We start from the raw sequence: 20,102 nt of genomic DNA on the forward strand, positions 1-20,102 counted from the left end.
ATAGAATAGACAAAATGCAAGAAACATTTAACGAGGACCTAGAAGAACTAAAGATGAAACAAGCAACAATGAACAACACAATAAATGAAATTAAAAATACTCTAGAAGGGATCAATAGCAGAATAACTGAGGCAGAAGAACGGATAAGTGATCTGGAAGATAAAATAGTGGAAATAACTACTGCAGAGCAGGATAAATAAAAAAGAATGAAAAGAACTGAGGACACTCTCAGAGACCTCTGGGACAACATTAAATGCACCAACATTCGAATTATAGGGGTTCCAGAAGAAGAAGAGTAAAAGAAAGGGACTGAGAAAATATTTGAAGAGATTATAGTTGAAAACTTCCCTAATATAGGAAAGGAAATAGTTAATCAAGTCCAGGAAGCACAGAGAGTCCCATACAGGATAAATCCAAGGAGAAATATGCCAAGACACATATTAATCAAGCTGTCGAAAATTAAATACAAAGAAAACATTAAAAGCAGCAAGGGAAAAACAACAAATAACACACAAGGGAATCCCCATAAAGTTAACAGCTGATCTTTCAGCAGAAACTCTGCAAGCCAGAAGAGACTGGTTGGACATATTTAAAGTGATGAAGGAGAAAAATCTGCAAACACGATTACTCTACCCAGCAAGGATCTCATTCAGAGTTGATGGAGAAATTAAAACCTTTACCGACAAGCAAAAGCTGAGAGTTCAGCACCACCAAACCAGCTTTACAACAAATGCTAAAGGAACTTCTCTAGACAAGAAACACAAGAGAAGGAAAAGACCTACAATAACGAACCCAAAACAATTAAGAAAATGGGAATAGGAACATACATATCGATAATTACCTAAAATGTAAATGGAGTAAATGCTCCCACTGAAAGACACAGATTGGCTGAATGGATACAAAAACAAGACCCATATATATGCTGTCTACAAGAGACCCACTTCAGACCTAGAGACACATACAGACTGAAAGTAAGGGGATGGAAAAAGATATTCCATGTAAATGGAAATCAAAAGAAAGCTGGAGTAGCAATTCTCATATCAGACAAAACAGATTTTAAAATAAAGACTATTAGAAGAGACAAAGAAGGACACTACATAATGATCAATGGATCGATACAAGAAGAAGATATAACAATTGTAAATATTTATGCACCCAACATAGGAACACCTCAGTACATAAGGCAAACACTAACAGCCATAAAAGGGGAAATCGACAGTAACACATTCATAGTAGGGGACTTAAACACCCCACTTTCACCCATGGACAGATCATCCAAAATAAAAATAAATAAAGAAACACAAGCCTTAAATGATACATTAAGCAAGATGGACTTAATTGATATTTATAGGACATTCTATCCAAAAACAACAGAATACACATTTTTCTCAAATGCTCATGGAACATTCTCCAGTATAGATCATATCTTGTGTCACAAATCAAGCCTTGGTAAATTTAAGAAAATTGAAATTGTATCAAGTATCTTTTCTGACCACAATGCTGTCAGACTGGATATCAATTACAGGAAAAGATCTGTAAAAAATACAAACACGTGGAGGTTAAGCAATACACTACTTAATAACGAAGTGATCACTGAGGAAATCAAAGAGGAAATAAAAAAATACCTAGAAACAAATGACAATGGAGACATGACGACCCAAAACCTATGGGATGCAGCCAAAGCAGTTCTAAGAGGGAAGTTTATAGCAATACAATCCTACCTTAAGAAACACGAAACGTCTCGAATAAACAACCTAACCTTGCACCTAAAGCAGTTAGAGAAAGAAGAACAAAAAAACCCCAAATTTAGCAGAAGGAAAGGAATCATAAAGATCAGATGAGAAATAAATGAAAAAGAAATGAAGGAAACAATAGCAAAGATCAATAAAACTAAAAGCTGGTTGTTTGAGAAGATAAACAAAATTGATAAACCATTAGCCAGAGTCATCAAGAAAAAAAGGGAGAAGACTCAAATCATTAGAATTAGAAATGAAAAAGGAGAAGTAACAACTGACACTGCAGAAATACAAAAGATCATGAGAGATTACTACAAGCAACTCTATGCCATTAAAGTGGAAAACCTGGAAAAAATGGACAAATTCTTAGAAATGCACAACCTGCCAAGACTGAATCAGGAAGAAATAGAAAATATGAACAGACTAATCACAAGTAATGAAATTGAAACTGATTAAAAATCTTCCAACAAACAAAAGCCCAGGACCAGATGGCTTCACAGGTGAATTCTATCAAACATTCAGAGAAGAGCTAACACCTATCCTTCTCAAACTCTTCCAAAATATAGCAGAGGGAGGAACACTCCCAAACTCATTGTATAAGGCCACCATCACCCTGATACCAAAACCAGACAAGGATATCACAAAGAAAAAAACTACAGGCCAATATCACTGATGAACATAGATGCAAAAATCGTCAACAAAATACTTGCAAACAGAATCCAACAGCACATTAAAAGGATCATACACCATGATCAAGTGGGGTATATTCCAGGAATGCAAGGCTTCTTCAATATACGCAAATCAATCCACGTGATACACCATCTTAACAAATTCAAGAATAACTATATGATCATCTCAGTAGATGCAGAGAAAGCTTTCGACAAATTTCAACACCAATATATGATAAAAACCCTGCAGAAAGTAGGCATAGAGGGAACTTTCCTCAACATAATAAAGTCCATATATGACAAACCCAGAGCCAACATTATCCTCAATGGTAGAAAACTGAAAGCATTTCCACTAAGATCTGGAACAAGACAAGGTTGCCCACTCTCACAACTCTTATTCAACATAGTTTTGGAAGTTTTAGCCACAGCAGTCAGAAAAGAAAAGGAAATAAAGGAATCCACATCAAAAAAGAAGAAGTAAAGCTGTCACTGTTTTCAGATGACATGATACTATACATAGAGAATCCTAAAGATGCTACCAGAAAACTACTACAGCTAATCAATTAATTTGGTAAAGTAGCAGGATACAAAATTAATGCATAGAAGTCTCTGGCAATCCTATACACTAATGATGAAAAATCTGAAAGTGAAATTAAGAAAACACTCCCATTTACCATTGCAACAAAAAGAATAAAATATGTAGGAATAAACCTACCTAAGGAGACAAAAGACCTGTGTGCAGAAAATTATAAGACACTGATGAAAGAAATTAAAGATGATACAAACAGATGGAGAGATATACCATGTTCTTGGATTGGAAGAATCAACATTGTGAAAATGACTCTACTCCCCAAAGCAATCTACAGATTCAATGCAATCCATATCAAACTACCACTGGCATTTTTCACAGAAGTAGAACAAAAAAATTCACAATTTGTATGGAAACACAAAAGACCCTGAATAGCCAAAACAATCTTGAGAACGAAAACCAGAGCTGGAGAAATCAGGCTCCCTGACTTCAGACTATACTACAAAGCTACAGTAATCAAGGCAGTATGGTACTGGCACAAAAACAGAAATATAGATCAATGGAAAAGGATAGAAAGCCCAGAGATAAAACCACACACATATGGTCACCTTATCTTTGAAAAAGGAGGCAGGAATGTACAGTGGAGAAAGGACAGCCTCTTCAATAAGTGGTGCTGGGAAAACTGGACAGGTACATGTAAAACTATGAGATTAAATCACTCCCTAACACCATAGATAAAAATAAGCTCAAAGTGGATTAAAGACCTAAATAGAAGGCCAGAAACTGTCAAACTCTTTGAGGAAAACATAGGCAGAACACTGTGTGAGATAAATCACAGCAAGATCCTTTTTGACCCACCTCCTAGAGAAATGGAAATAAAAACAAAAATAAACAAATGGGACCTAATGAAACTTCAAAGCTTTTGCACAGCAAAGGAAACCATAAACAAGATGAAAAGACAACCCTCAGAATGGGAGAAAATATTTGCAAATGAAGCAACTGACAAAGGATTCATCTCCAAAATTTACAAGCAGCTCATGCAGCTCAATAACGAAAAAGCAAACAACCCAATCCAAAAATGGGCAGAAGACCTAAATAGACATTTCTCCAAAGAACATATACAGACTGCCAACAAACAGATGAAAGGATGCTCAACATCATTAATCATTAGAGAAATGCAAATCAAAACTACAATGAGATATCATCTCACACCAGTCAGAATGGCCATCATCAAAAAATCTCAAAACAATAAATGCTGGAGAGGGTGTGGAGAAAAGGGAACACTCTTGCACTGCTGGTGGGAATGTGAATCGGTACAGCCACTATGGAGAACAGTATGGAGGTTCCTTAAAAAACTAAAAATAGAACTACCATATGACCCAGCAATCCCACTAGTGGGCATATACCCTGAGAAAACCATAATTCAAAAAGAGTCATGTAGCAAAATGTTCATTGCATCTCTATTTACAATAGCCTGGAGATGGAAGCAACCTAAGTGTCCATCATCGGATGAATGGATAAAGATGATGTGGCCCATATATACAATGGAATATTACTCAGCCATAAAAAGAAATGAAATTGAGCTATTTGTAATGACGTGGATGGACCTAGAGTCTGTCATACAGAGTGAAGTAAGTCAGAAAGAGAAAGGTAAATACCGTATGCTAACATATATATGGAATGTAAGAAAAAAAAATGGTTGTGAAGAACCCAGGGGTAAGACAGGAAGAAAGACACAGCCCTACTAGAGAATGGACTTGAGGATATGTGGAGGGGGAAGGGTAAGCTGTGAAAAAGTGAGAGAGAGGCATGGACATATATACACTACCAGACGTAGAATAAATAGCTAGTGGGAAGCAGCCGCATAGCACAGGGAGATCAGCTCGGTGCTTTGTGACCACCTAGAGGCGTGGGATAGGGAGGGTGGGAGGGAGGGAGACGCAAGAGGGAAGAGATATGGGAACATATGTATATATATAACGGATTCACTTTGTTATAAAGCAGAAACTAACACACCATTGTAAAGCAATTATACTCCAATAAAGATGTTAAAAAAAAAAGAATATAGAACCTCAAATTCAACTTATACAAACATGAAGTCATGCTAATTCTTTCCTTCATTCCCCCCATGGCCCTGTTTCTCAATCTTGGTTTTGTTAACACCATCCATTTAGGCATGTAAGATATAAAAAAATAGTGGGAATATTCATATAATCCTCAGTCTTCACAGTTAATGAGTCATGAATTCCTGAAACGTTTGCCTCATAAATGGCTTTCCAGTCTGTTACCTCTTGTATTGCTCCTTGCTGCTGCTACCTCAGCTGAGGCCAATATCGAAATGGGTCTGAAGACACTTGTAAAGAGTCCCTTGCTTCTCATGCTTGCTAATCATTTGCCCTATTGCCAGGCTTAGATGTCTGGGATGTCTACGTAGTGACTGATCAGGTCTGGGAGATGCTTCAAATACTCTTAAGGAATCTTTGTTTCCTGTTGCTCAGGTTGAAGCATTCTAGCATTCAAGGACTTTTTGCCATCTAGTTCCTTTCAGCCTTTCCAGTTGTTTTTCCCACTAGTCCTTCACATGTCTGAAGTTGCAGCTTGCCAAAATCCCTTTTACTTCTCAGAATGGGATCTGCTCTTTCACAATTTTCGATCTCTGTAATGATGCTGTCTTTTCCTGGGATGTAATATTTTGTGTGTCATTTCCTGTCTAAAGTCTTTCTTAACCCCACCGGTTCAAATTAGATTCTCCTTTCCCTGTACTTCCATAGAATTCTGCACAAGCCATAATTATATCACTTATTTTGTAGTATTAAAATTATTTTGATTTTTGTTTACTTCAAGTTGTGGATCTGTGAAATCATGGACTGTATTAATTCACTTTTGTCTTCCCTGAGCCTGATTTAATGGTGGCACACAAAAGGTGCTAAATAGATATGAGTTGAAAGAATAATTTAAAAAACATAGGATAACATGAACTCATAGATGCAGTTGTGTACAAGCTGTCCAAATACTTCTGGGCATTAATGGAAATGTTATAATTAATAAAATGGGTGATAGTCTGGTCTTTGTTCAGTGCCTTTGGTAGCACCTAGATGACTTAGACTATAATTCTAATAGCCACCTTCAAGAAAGGAGCAATGAAACTAGAAAAGATCCAGACTGGGAGAATTGTAGGGATTACTAATTTGGAAATGTTATACTACTGCCAATAATTAAGCAAATAGTTATTGTTCAGTGATTCAATGATTTTTTTATGTTTATCATCCTTTCAGGGCATATTCTTAGATAATAGAGTAAATTTCCAAGCTGTTAAGAGTGTGCAAATTATTCCCAGCTACCACAGATCTTGTGAATCAAATTATTTTCTTAGATATTTTGGAGAAGCCCAAGTCACTGATTTGGTTGATGGCAAGTTGTATTCCCTTATTAACCCCTTAAAAATTCTAGTTTGGGGCTTCCCTGGTGACGCAGTGGTTGAGAGTCCGCCTGCCGATGCAGGGGACACGGGTTCGTGCCCCGGTCCGGGAAGATCCCACGTGCCGCGGAGCGGCTGGGCCCGTGAGCCATGGCCGCTGAGCCTGCGCGTCCAGAGCCTGTGCTCTGCAATGGGAGAGGCCACAACAGTGAGAGGCCCGCGTACCGGGGGGTGAAAAAAAAAATTCTAGTTTGGAGTTAGAGGTTTTCCGTAATTATTTCCTGTAGTTGAGTAGGCAAGAAAGGCTGTTCTAAGGCTGATTCAGGTTGACACCTCCTCCACCAAATGTATCTTCACTGGACTGTTTTTCGTATAAGACTTTAGATAATACACATGATCTCTTTTGAGACCCAATTTATTTTTCTGTACCTACTTCACAGTGTTGTTGTAAAGGCACGGTGATGAAAGCACTTTGTTAACTCTCAAGTACTTTAAAAATGTCACATATTATCATATAGTATGCAATGAAATTATGGCTAACTAGGTTGGAAAGTCTAATAGCCATAGAATTGGGAAAATGTATTATCCATTAAGCTTTGGAAGCTTTAAAAAAATCAAGATATCTGGATACTGGTCATCTTTTTCATAATAGTGCAAACTTCCTTAATATCCCTTACGTTCTTATTACAGAAATATGTTTGATCTAGATGTATTAAACAGATATGCTTGCAATCTGGGACAAAAGGCAGGGGAGACACTATATCATAGTGTGTGTAATAGATTGAAATAATGAGTTATACTGAATTCATTCTGAAAATAGAAAAGAAACTAGGTATATTGTGATGGTGAGTTCTCTCACTTAATAACCTAAGACAATAGTGGAGAAATACCTGGAAGTCAAAGTTATTAAAATGGAAAAATGGAACAATAACTGGAAAATAAAGAATTTAGAAAGTCAGTGATTGAAGGTTATAGGTTATATATTTCACGTTTATATATTAAGATGTATTTCACATATATATATTAAGTCACATATTATAAATTAAGTCAAATCCAAGAGTTCAATAAATGTTATACAGTATTACTTTGAGTGAAGAGAAAGACATGACTTTAAAAAATTATTTTAAGAAGTAATTCATATTGAAATATCCCTTTCCTATCTAAGTATATCATTAACTGTGGTATAAAGTAATCCCAATTCTGTTAACACTGGATATTATGCAATATTACTTCTCTCCATTACTGGTAAAAAAATAATTCATACTAGAGGCTAATTTTGCTATGTTGACTAAGTGGCCGTGAAAGATAGTATGTCCTGTTTTGATCAGTTCTTTAATTGTTCCAATTCCTATGTCTAGTAGAAACCATTCAAGCCAAAATACCATTTAATACTATTTCTCTAATGCTGTTTCACCTGAATTATATGAAAGTGTGAAACTTCATCCCAGATCCCCATGTCAAGAACTAATGTATTTGAAATTGGTTGATTATTTAGGCATTTTGGCAAGAACATAGGATATACTTAGAAGTCACAGTGAAAAAATTGTGCTTGAGGGTTTGGACCAATAAGGAAATGTGAATTTCCAACCACCCAAGTTGAACATATTTATTATTGTCACCAGATTCCCATAGTCCTCAAGTGGTTATTGAATATCCCCACTGGGTCGCTTACTGAATGGTACGAAGAAGCAAAAGAAACAAGTGAACGCTGGCCTCACATGTTTAGTTGCACAAACATGCGCCATAATAAGGTCTCTTGCTATTTGTCCAAATTTTAGTGAAAACTGAATGTATGTTTCTTAAATGGGCAAAATAATGACTTATTGGGTGGGGTTTTTTAGAGAAGGCTTTCTAGAAGGGATTTGGGTCATCATTTGAAGTACATGGATAGTATAGCATATTATACTTCATGATTGTGTCAAAGGCACTAAAGAATAGCTGAAGTCATTTTTTTGTTCATAATTGAAGCTTAGTTTGTTTTAGTTTACTTCCATTGTTTAATAATTTTGGTACACATAAAAAAGTCAGAGCTATAATATTTATTGGCTTATTGATTTATATATATCATCCTTCATTCCAGTAAAGGATTTGGAGACTCTTACAAAGATATCTTTAATAAAACAGACTAAAAATGAGGTGATGATGACACTGGAGTGAAGAGAAAACAGTACAATAACATGTTCAATCAGGGAATAATTGTTATATAGAAATGTTTATGAGACATTCTTCCAAGTGGATATAGGCCGGAAATTCAGTTGTGTGTTAATAAACAACAAAAGTAGAAAAAAGGAAGTTGCTCAGGAGAACAGATATTCATAGTTCTGAAATCTGAGAGAGAGTCTTTATTGAGGAAACGAGCTTTTACTTAATAAACACTTTTGTATACTCCTAAGTCAGACGTTGGTGTACTTTCCTCATTTAAATATCAGAAAAGCCCTTTGAGGTGGTATTATTTTCCCACTTTTGTAGGTAAGGAAATTGAGGCACATAAGTTAAGTAACTTTCTCAAGAATACTTAGCTATTAAGTAGAAGTTTAGCAGACCTTGGATTCCAACCCAAGCAATTTGCCTTCAGAGTATTTGCTCTTAAACACTATGCTATGTTGCCTTTCCAAGTGGTATAGAGAGGACAGTGACTGTAATTCCATGGTTGTAGTCAGTACGCTGAGTTTTGTGTGATTGTTCTCATTACAACCATCAATGATGCTAATGAAGGACCAGTGAAATTGAGTTAATTTAGGAAATATCAGTACTTTCCACTTTTAATTGTAGATCTCCCTAAGTAAGTTTCACCTCCTAGACATTAGGTTTTGAAAGTACATTCCCTGGATCAGTAGCATCAACATTACCTGGGAACTTGTTAGAAATGCAGATTTTCTGGCCTCACTCCAGACCTACAGAATCAGAAACTCTAGAGTGGGGCCTGGCTCTCTGTTTTAACAAGTCACTTAGGTGATTCTGATGCTCCCTAAAGTTTGAGCACCACTATTAAAGATGGAAAAAAAGAGCTATCTTGAACCTATAAATTCTCTTAATTACCTTATGTTTGTAATTTAGACAGGAAGAATATAGGAGGAATTTGAAATAAAAGTATGTGTATTCTACCTTTGGAAATCAGAGAAGAAATCACATTTATCAGGTAATAGGCTGGTAATTATTTGAGGTGTAAACAATGACCTCTTTAAACTTTAATCATCTTAAAGCATCCTAATGATCAAGAATCAGTGAAGCAGAAATGCCTATTTTATGGCTTCTTGGAGAAGTTGATGTTCCAAAATTGATTTTCACAGTCTAATCAGAATTCAGAAGAAAGATATCTAAAATGATATTCTGCATGAACACTGTATTTTTTATCTTCTTTTTATAAGCTGTATATTCACTGTAATCATTCTGAAATGATTCTAAGACAGAAAATGATAAAGTTCATCTACTTAATTATAATTTTTAACCCTGTGTTTGGTTAGTCATATTTTAGAGTGGTCAAGAAAGCTAAACTGTAAAAATTATTTTTTCAAGAAATGTCCTTGACTTCCAAGCAAGATCAGATACCCTACTACACATTTTAAATTTCCTCCTCAACATTTTCCTTTTTTTTTTTGTAATTATACATTTACTAGTATGACCCTGTTTAAGCCTCATTTCCTTACCTATAAAATGGTGATAATCTTACCTTATTGGTTCTGTTCTCTCAAATGAGATAACACATGCTTGGAAAATTTGTAGTTGTTTTGTAGTCATTTAATACTACTAATACAATAATATCACTACACGGTAAGGCCCGTGAAGGTACGTTGCATTGTGTCCCGTAGCACTTACTAAGTAATCAGTATTCAGTGAATGACTTGGTGGATTGAATGATTCTAATCTTGATGAGATGCCATGGCAATGTGGAATTACATATAGCACCAGTAACAATTTTAGAGATAATTGAGCATCGCAGCATTTGTGGTGAAGGAGTCAGTAGCACAAAATTTTAAGACTGATAGCATCTCTGACCAAGAAGTATACATAGACGATGACATAACACATTCGCCCCATCTTATCGCTTTTCTGCTTCCTCAAAACCCCTATTCTCTTACTTTACTCTCTGCTTCCTTAAAACATCTTGGTACTATCGGCCTAAACCAAGTTGAAGTCTAATTATGTTTTGAAATTGAGTTGATTTTTGGCAGAAATTTGGACAGCTGATTCATAGTGTTCTTCTAGGTATGAAATATGTGCAAAGTAGTAAATTAACTTTTGTCATCTTATGACAGTTAATTTTTTGACATGACAGTCATTCTTAGCAGTTTCATCAACACATCAAGCAGATGAGTGGTATTTCTAAGCCATATGGAACTCCTAGGATAGAGCAGAGGGAACAGTAGAGTTACTCAACAGGAGTCTGTCAGTAAAATTTGATTTTAGGCACTTCGGAATTTTAATAGCAGCAGCAAGGTCACAGAGGAGCAAGAGAATCAGCAGAATTAAAGGTCACAGAGGAGCAAGAGATAAATGGTGGTTTAAAAAGTTGCAAGTCCTTCTAGGTCAGTTAGAGTGTGCTACCCAGCTCCTTCTTCCAAAAAAGGATAGAATTGTGAGACAACTCAAGAACCCTACTCAAGGCATGCTAACCTAGATATACTCACATGTTCTTTTCCCCTTTGCTCTATCACCTTTTTTCTCCCTTTTGCTGCCCTCTTGGTCTCTTTCATGCAATCAGCAAATATTTATTGAGCACCTGCTATGCACCTGGTGCTGGCAATGCAGTAGAAAACAAAAGAGACATAGTGCCTACTCTCTTGAAACACATACTTGGGAATGTTACACGATTTTCAAGAAGATTCTCTTAGGCCACCTAATCCTACTGGTACTTTTCTGTCTTCTTTGCTTGCCCTACATTCTGAGTACTTTTGCGGAAGTGAAAAACTCCTAAAAGACTTCCTAGAGCCCTATATCTTATCTTTCTTAGCTCTTAAACTTCTCTTTGTGGAGAGTTAAAATTAATGAAGGCAAAGATCTGGAGGCATGTGGGAAACGGAATTGGGAATATGCTCACCAGATTTCCAGAAGAAACTCAATTAGTCAAGTTAAAAATAACTTAGGAGATAGAAGTATAAAAATTGAATAAAGTGTCCCACCCAAACCAGGTAATTATATGCACAAGTGTAAGTATCTTTAGGGTCTAAAACTGGAAAATATAAAATTAAATGTCCATCAACAGAGGAATGGATAAAGAAGATGTGGTACATATACACAGTGGAATATTCGTCAGAAAAAAGAATGAAATAATGCCATTTGCAGCAGCATGGATGGACCTAGAGATATCATACAGAGTGAAGTAAGTCAGACAAAGAAAGACAAATATCATATTATATCACTTATATTGTATGTGTAATCTAAAAAAGAATGGTACAAATGAACTTATTTACAAAACAGAAATAGAGTCACAGTTGTAGAAAACAAAATGATGGTTACCAAGGGGGAAGGAGGGTAGGGATAAATTGGGAGATTGGGTTGACATATACACACTACTATATATAAAATAGATAACTAATAAGGACCTATGTATAGCACAGGGAGCTCTACTCAGTACTCTGTGATAGCCTATATGGAAAAAGAATCTAAGAAAGAGTGGATATATGTGTATATATAACTGATTCACTTTGCTGTACACCCAAAACTAATACAACATTGTATGCTATACTACAATAAAAAATATTAAAAAACTAGACTCCAGGGCTTCCCTGGTGGTGCAGTGGTTGAGAGTCCACCTGCCAATGCAGGGGACACGGGTTCGTGCCCCGGTCCGGGAAGGTCCCACATGCCGCGGAGCGGCTGGGCCCGTGAGCTATGGCCACTGAGCCTGCGCGTCCGGAGCCTGTGCTCCGCAACGGGAGAGGCCACAACAGTGAGAGGCCCGCGTATCGCAAAAAAAAAAACAACAAAAAAAACTAGGCTCCAATAAAATTATTTTAAAAATTCAAAAGAAAATATTTATTGAGGTATAGTTGATCTACAATATCATATAAATTACAGGTGTACAATATAGTGATTCACAATTTTTAAAGGTTATGCTCCATTTATAGTTATTATAAAATATTGGCTGTATTCACTGTGTTGTACAATATATCCTTGTAACTTATTTTATACCTAATAGTTTGTACCTCTTAATCCTCTACCTCTATATTGCCCCCCCCGCCCTGCTTGCCTCTCCCCACTGGTAACCATGCGTGTTTTCTCTACATCTGTGTGTTTGTTTCTTTTTTGTTATATTCAGTAGTTTGTTGTATCTTTTAGATTCCACATGTAAATGATATCATACAGCATTTGTTTTTCTCTGTCTGACTTATTTCACTTAGCATAATACCCTCCAAGTCCATCCATCTTGTTGTAAATGGTGAAATTTCATTCTTTTTTATGGCTGAGTAGTATTCCATTTGTATAGTATACACATCTTCTTTATCCATTTATCTGTTGATGAACACTTAGGTTGCTTCCGTATCTTGAGAATTGTAAATAATGCTGCTACGAACGTCAGGGTGCATGTATCTTTTTGAATTACTGTTTTTATTTATTTCATATATATACCCAGGAGTGGAATTCATGAGTCATATGGTAGTTCTGTTTTTATTTTTTTTTTGAGAAACCTCCATACTGTTTTCCACAGAGGCTGCACCAATTGACATTCCCACCAACAGTGTACGAGGGTTTCCTTTTCTCCACATCCTCACCAACATTTGTTATTTGTGTTCTTTTTGATGGTAGACATTCTGACAGGTGTGAGGTGATATCTCATTGTAGTTTTGATTTGCATTTCCCTAATAATTAGTGATGTTGAACATCTTTTCAAGTGCCTGTTGGCCATCTGAATGTCCTCTTTGGAAAAATGTCTACTCAGGTCTTCTGCCCATTTTTTGATTGGGTTGTTTGGTTTTTTGATATTGAATTATATGAGCTGTTTATATATTTTGGATATTAACCCCATGTCAGTCATATCTTTTGCAAATATTTTCTCCCATTCAGTAGGTTGTCTTTTCATTTTGCTGATGGTTTTCTTTCCTATGAAAAAGCTTTTAAGTTTGATTAGGTCCCATTTGTTTATTTTTGCTTTTATTTCCTTTGCTTTGGGAGACAGATAAAAAGAATATTGCTATGATTTATATCAAAGAGTGTTCTGCCTAAGTTTTCCTCTAGGAGTTTTATGGCTCCCAGCCTTACAGTTAGGTCTTTAATCCATTTTGAGTTTATTTTTGTATATGGTGTTAGAGAATGTTCTAAGTTCATTCTTTTTCCTGTAGCTGTCCAGTTTTCCCAGCACCACTTACTGAAGAAACTTTCTTTTCTCCATTGTATATTATTGTCTCCTTTGTTGTAGATTAATTGACCTAAAGTGTGTGGATTTGTTTTTGGACTCTCTATTTTGTTCCATTGATCTATGTGTCTGTTTTTGTGCCAGTACCATACTGGTTTGATGACTGTAGCTTTGTAGTATAGTCTGAAGTCAGGTAGTGTGATTCTTCCAGCTCTGTTCTTCTTTCTCAAGATTGTTTTGGCAATTGGGTTTTTTGAGTTTTCAGACACATTTTTAAATTATTTGTTCTAGTTCTGTGAAAAATGCCATAGGTATTTTGATAGAGATTGCATTGAGTCTGTAGATTTCCTTGGGTAGTATGGTCATTTTAACAATGTTAATAGTTCTAATCCAAGAACATGGTATATCTTTCCATCTGTGTCATCTTCAATTTCTTTCATCAGTGTCTTGAAAAACATAAAATTTGAATGAAGATTAACTAAGCATATTTGAAAATATAGAAGAAAAATATCTGAGATGAATTTATTCTTAACTCAAGACATGATGCTCTAGAGTGAGTGAATGCCCATCAGTAGTTATTTCTCTACGTTTTTCCTAGTTAGATTTCATCAAGTATTATGCTTGTGTCTTCTCCTTACACTTAGAAACACACAGATGTAACAAATTACTATTCATGTGAAAGTATGTGGGGAAAATATGCTAAAGGATGTGTCAGAAATCAATTGGGAAGGGGATTTTCTTTCAATCAATGGTGGTGAGATAAATTGGTTAGCAGTTTGGTAAAGCAACAATTTAGTCACTGTCACAATATTATACATTTAGAATTGGTTAGAATTACATATAAAAATCAAATCATAATAAAGGAGAATATAGAGTTTAATATTTATAAACTTCTGGAGATGGGACTTTCAGATGTTAGAAAACATACAGAAAATTAATAAGGATAATGTGACCAATTTTAAATATCTAACAATATACTAATTTTAAATTTTAAAAGGAAAATGGTCTGAGATAATAAGAGAAAATCACCAACTTAACTGATGCTGCATATTGTGTGTATTTTTCTTTACTTGATCAGATTAGGATTTTTTAATTTCTTGTATACAGCTATTTCTCTCACTTTGTGTCTTGATGATTAGTATAAGTCTTTGAAAAATGTCCAAGGAAGCAATTATGCAAATATAATTATTATATTAGTAGTATTTCTGCTATAAAAATTTCATGTGGAATATGCATGGGAATACATAACTATTAGTATGAAGGAGTTTAATATGATATAGGTAGACATTTAATACATTTCTGTTCATTTGAACAAGATCATTTGTACTCTATTCACCAATGTTTGATTTAGTTACTTGCAAATATACTGTCCTTTAATCAGTCTAAGGTTAAGGAGTATATCATAATAATTTTGTATCCCTATAGTGCCTTGTACTTACTAGGGACTCAATACATGTTTCAAGAATTGATTAGGTGATTTGGGCCATGCCACAGACACAATCCACTTAATTTTTTTCTATTGGAAACATACAAAATAAGCTGCTTCTTAACATTAACCTATGTCAGTAAAAGCCAAAAAATATTTTTTAAAAAATTAGCTTAGGAATGAAATAAAATATTGATGAATCTGAAACCAAGCTAATACTTTTAAGATTCTTTTAGTGGTCAGTCAACTCAAGCAATATTAGAAGAAAAACGTATGATTTTGCTAACCTGTTGAAACCTGGTAATTCTCATTTATATTCCACTTGTATAGATAAATATTGTAATCAAATTGTAGAAAGTATTGTTGATGAGTAATTTTATACGTTTCAAAGTGCCAGACTTAAATTTTATAAAAAGTATTGTTAAATGACAACTTGATTTATACATAGCAGTATTTCAGCTTAGAAAATTATGATGATACTTGCTATAATATTGGGGTATGCATGTGTATATGTATATGTACCTGCATCCTACCTGCCCACTTATAATTCAAAGAAACAAACAAAAAGAGAAGGGGATTTGACAAAAAATTGCAGATGAAGAGAGAATGAAAGAAATGGATGAAAGGGTAACGGATAGTAAGTTAATACCATAGAGTATTTTCAAAGTGTTAATATTTTTGGTGGTTGAAAGAGGTGAAGTGGATAATAGTGTCAAGAGACCAATGGAAAATACATCTTTATAAGACTAGAAATAAGGGAGAAAATGATGAGAGTTATTATTCAGTGAAGTAGAGAGTTGAGTCATCTTCCTTAGCATCTGTAAAATAAAACTTAAATAAGGCAATACAGAAACCCTCTACCCAAGTATACTGCAGAGCTGTTCATTTTTAGATGGACATTCATGAATTGTCACACTGATAACTACTAAAATAATCTCAGTACTCTACTCTTAACATTAAAATATGTACATAACTTATGAGGCATGAAATAAGGCTTTTTTGAAAATGTATTCTTCACACATTGTACCTGTGAGCTTGACATAAACATTTCATATTTATACATACATATATATGTGTACACACATGCATATATATATATATATATATACACACACACACAGAAAGATATATGTTATACAATGGTACTCTTATTTATAATGAGACAGAAGGAATGTTATTAGCAATACAGTATATTAGAGAAAATGTCAATATTGACACTCAATACTCAGGTTGCCCCATATACACACACACACACACACACACACACACACACTCACTCACATATGTATGTGTGTGTTTCATGTGGATTCTAGCTTATCACTAAAGAAGTTGATTGGATTATTACATAGTTTAATTCTTTCAGTTATTAGCGAGGCAAATGAAAAAACTATAGGCATATTTTTTAATCATGAGTGATTACAATGAACTATCATGTTTCCTACAAAAACAAACTTAAAAAATTCAAATTAATGAAGAATTACTGATTTGGTCACCTATATGTAAGGCTTTAAAATTTAATGAAAAGATACAGATTTAATAGAAATCAAATGCTTTTCAAATAGATGGACCAACTTTGATATATTATTTTTTAAGGGTTATATATGATTTTTAGGAGTGCCATTTATACCAAAGTTTTACAAAATTTGTAATCTCAAACATGAACATTTTTTGTACTTCCAGATCTCCTACTTTACTCATTTTTTATTCATTCAATAAGTTTTATTAAGTTCTGATTTTTCTTTTTTTTTAGCACTTGCTATTTTACTGAGGAAAAACTCTCTCTAATTAATTTCAAGCCCTCAAGCTGTAGCTTAGCCACAGAAATATGTTAAATCATCTCAAATTTTTTTCTTCTTTTGGCTCTTCTAGTTCTTTTTTCTCCCCATATATATCTCAAATTCAAGATGAGAATGTTCTGATATATAAATAGTTGAGTGAAATATATTGCCTCCCCCGACTAATTCAGCCTTATCTGTCTTTATATCGAAAGCTTAATGTCCAACTTGAGACAGGTTTTGAAGGTGAATGAAAGGATAGGACCTTTGAGCTTGATATTTGACATTTAAATATCATTCTGTGCCCTGTACATTGTGGGGATGCTTGATGAATGTTAAGCAATCGTTATAATAAATAAAATGAATAAGATGAATTGAGGTAAAGCTGTAACCAGAATCAGTCTTACAGAACTGCACAGATTTTAAGAAGTAAAATCTAGTCTCTGTTAAAATAGAAAGTACCAAAGAGTTAGTGAAAGGTCACCTGGCCATAAAGGCAGGGTTTCTCTCTCAGTTTTTTGGTACCCTTTCCTAACACATTTCTTCTCTGAGTTCCCTTTGGGTCCAAGTCAGAGCCCAAGAGAAAAAAAAATTAACCAGGAAACTCATCCTTGCTATGAGTTTTTATAAGTTATGCATCTCCTCCCAATCTGCCTGCCATTGTTAACTTTTTAGTGTCCTCAGATAATTGGTTTTTGTATTTTGTCCGGAGTTTTAGATGTAATCGGTACGAGGGGTAGATGGTAGTGAGATGACTTCATCTTGTTTGTTACTGGAAGTCTCCACTCAAATTGCCTTTTAAGTGATTTATATACATTTTATTTTGAAAAAGATTCTAGAGAATTCTTTTTAGGTTCTTTTTTTTTATTGGTTAGTTTGGTAATATAAATTATTTCAAAGATGAAAAACTACAGAGAATAAAATAGTATGTACCCATATACAAGCTCATCTAAATTTTTTTCTAATATTTTACCACACTTAAGTTTTTTAGAAATAAGAAATTGAAACAATGTGGATAAATGTGAAGCCCTCCTTGATTCTATTCCTTTTTTAGTCACATTGCTACCTACTTATTTGATTTATCTTTTCCTATATTTATATACTATAATTATACTCTGCTATTTGTACTAGCCAAGTACTGTATTTGTATGTTTTGCATTTGTTGCATGTTTTTCAATTTTTATAAAACTTTATCATTCTGCAACTTGCTTTTTGTAGTCAACATTTTAAAAAATTATATTTGCCCGTATTAGTAGCTCTGGTTTATTTATTTTAACTGGTTTTAATCTTTTAATCATTTAAAAAATCATGGATATAACACAATTCATATATTTTCCTGTTAATAAATATTTTAGTTTTTTAATTTGCCTTTAATTTTCACTAACACAAACAATGCATAAAGAATATCCTTGTGTAGATGTGAGGTATGTGTGTGAGTTTCTCTTATTATTTATACCTAGAAGTGGAGTAGCAAGATGAAAGGGTATGCACATCTTTAATTTTGTTAAATATTGCTGAAGTTGCTTCCCAATGTGTTTGTGCCAATTTATACGCCAATCAATAGGGTAAAAGAGTTTCTGTTTCCTTACATCATTACCATACTTACTATTTTTGCCATTCTGTTAGATATAGTTTCAATTATATCCCTCTGATTGCTAGAGAGACTGAACGTCTTTTTCTATATATATTGGCTTTTCTGGTTTCCACTTCTGTGCATTGTATATTTGCTGTTTCAAGCTGAGATCCTGGGTCTATTTTTAGTTCCTTTTGCTAAGTAGGAGGAAAGCCCTTTACCGTAACTGTCTAATTCCAGACACACAACACTCAGAAACACAGCAGATAAAGCATCAAGTCTACTTGCTGCTTTGTATCTCTGTTCTTTGAAAGTATTTTTGTTTCGGAGTCCAGCACAGCCTTTTTGACTATTTTTATATTTTATTTGTCATTTGTATGTGTCTGAGGCAGGGGTGGTGTTTTGAGTATGAGTTCACTGTTTCATATTGACCATTTTTTTTCATAAAGGTGATGAGTAAATTATATATAAGTTGACATTTTATCTAAATTGGCTTGGGATAAAAACACAAACATAAGACCAATAAAGCTAAAATGTAAAACTTCTGTATATCAAAAAGCATCATAACAGAATTAGAAAATTATTTGCAACAGATATGGCAGGAATTTATTTATTTAATGTATAGAGTACATTTATTCTGAGAAAAGCAAATTCACCCTCTACTAGAAAAATTGGCAAAGAAAAAGAACAGTTAACAAAAGAAAAACAGAAAACATGAAAAACTGTTTAACCTATGCATTTAAAGAAATATAAATTAAGAAGCAATTACCTCTATCTTTGCATATCAAATTGACAAGTAATACATTGTCAATGAACGAATGGGGAAATGAGCACTTATTCTCTGCTAGTGAAAATGTAAGTTGAGACAACTTTTCTGGATCAGACATTAGGTATCTAACACTGTGCTGTGCAATACTGCACAGCCAATAGCCACATTGGCTATTTAAGTTAAATATTTCTTCAGTCTCACCACATTTCAGTTGCTCAATAGACATACAGCTAATGGCTGCATATTGCACACAGCAGATATAGAACATTTCCATAATCACAAGATGTTTAATTGGATATCACTCATCAATAGTTTACAAATATTCATATCCTTTCCCCCCAATAGCCTTACTTCTAGGAATGTAGTCTGAAGAATTATTAGAAGTTTAGGGATCATCACCAAAGCATTGAAAACAATAGTAAAATTTTGGAAATAATTTAGGTGTCCACAAAAAAAGAACAGATAAATGATTATAAATTCATATAATAGAATATTATGAAGCCTATTAAAATATGTTTTTGCATTAGTTAATATCATGGTAATATGCTCATAATATGCTGTTAACTGAACAGACCAAAAAATATTATTTATAGCATGATTATAAATTTACTTTAAAATATTTTAAACTTTATATTACAAAGCATGGCAAATTTTTGGTAATATTTTCTGTCAGACACACAAACACACTCGTATATTACTTTCATAGTCACAAAAATTAAAAAATCAAAAGTACATTCGTTTGGGAGCTGTCTGGTTTTGAACCTTATGAAGCAGTTAGTAATTGTGGTCGTTTTAGGTGGTCAGTTTCATTTGAAATTTAGTGTTCGTTGGTATATTTATATATGTAAGTATCACATTGTGTATGTGCAGGTGATATACTTCTCTGTGTGTATGTATGTGAAGGCCTGGTAGAA

General features: G+C 34.2%; 1 protein-coding gene across 11 annotated transcripts in view; it reads left to right on the forward strand.

The window, feature by feature from the left end:
• Positions 1-20,102, forward strand: part of FER (FER tyrosine kinase) — a 466,879-nt gene that overhangs the window by 245,581 nt on the left and 201,196 nt on the right. The window lies entirely within an intron of this gene.

This window comes from Tursiops truncatus, chromosome 3 (assembly GCF_011762595.2).
Source record: "Tursiops truncatus isolate mTurTru1 chromosome 3, mTurTru1.mat.Y, whole genome shotgun sequence".
NCBI lineage: Eukaryota > Metazoa > Chordata > Mammalia > Artiodactyla > Delphinidae > Tursiops > Tursiops truncatus.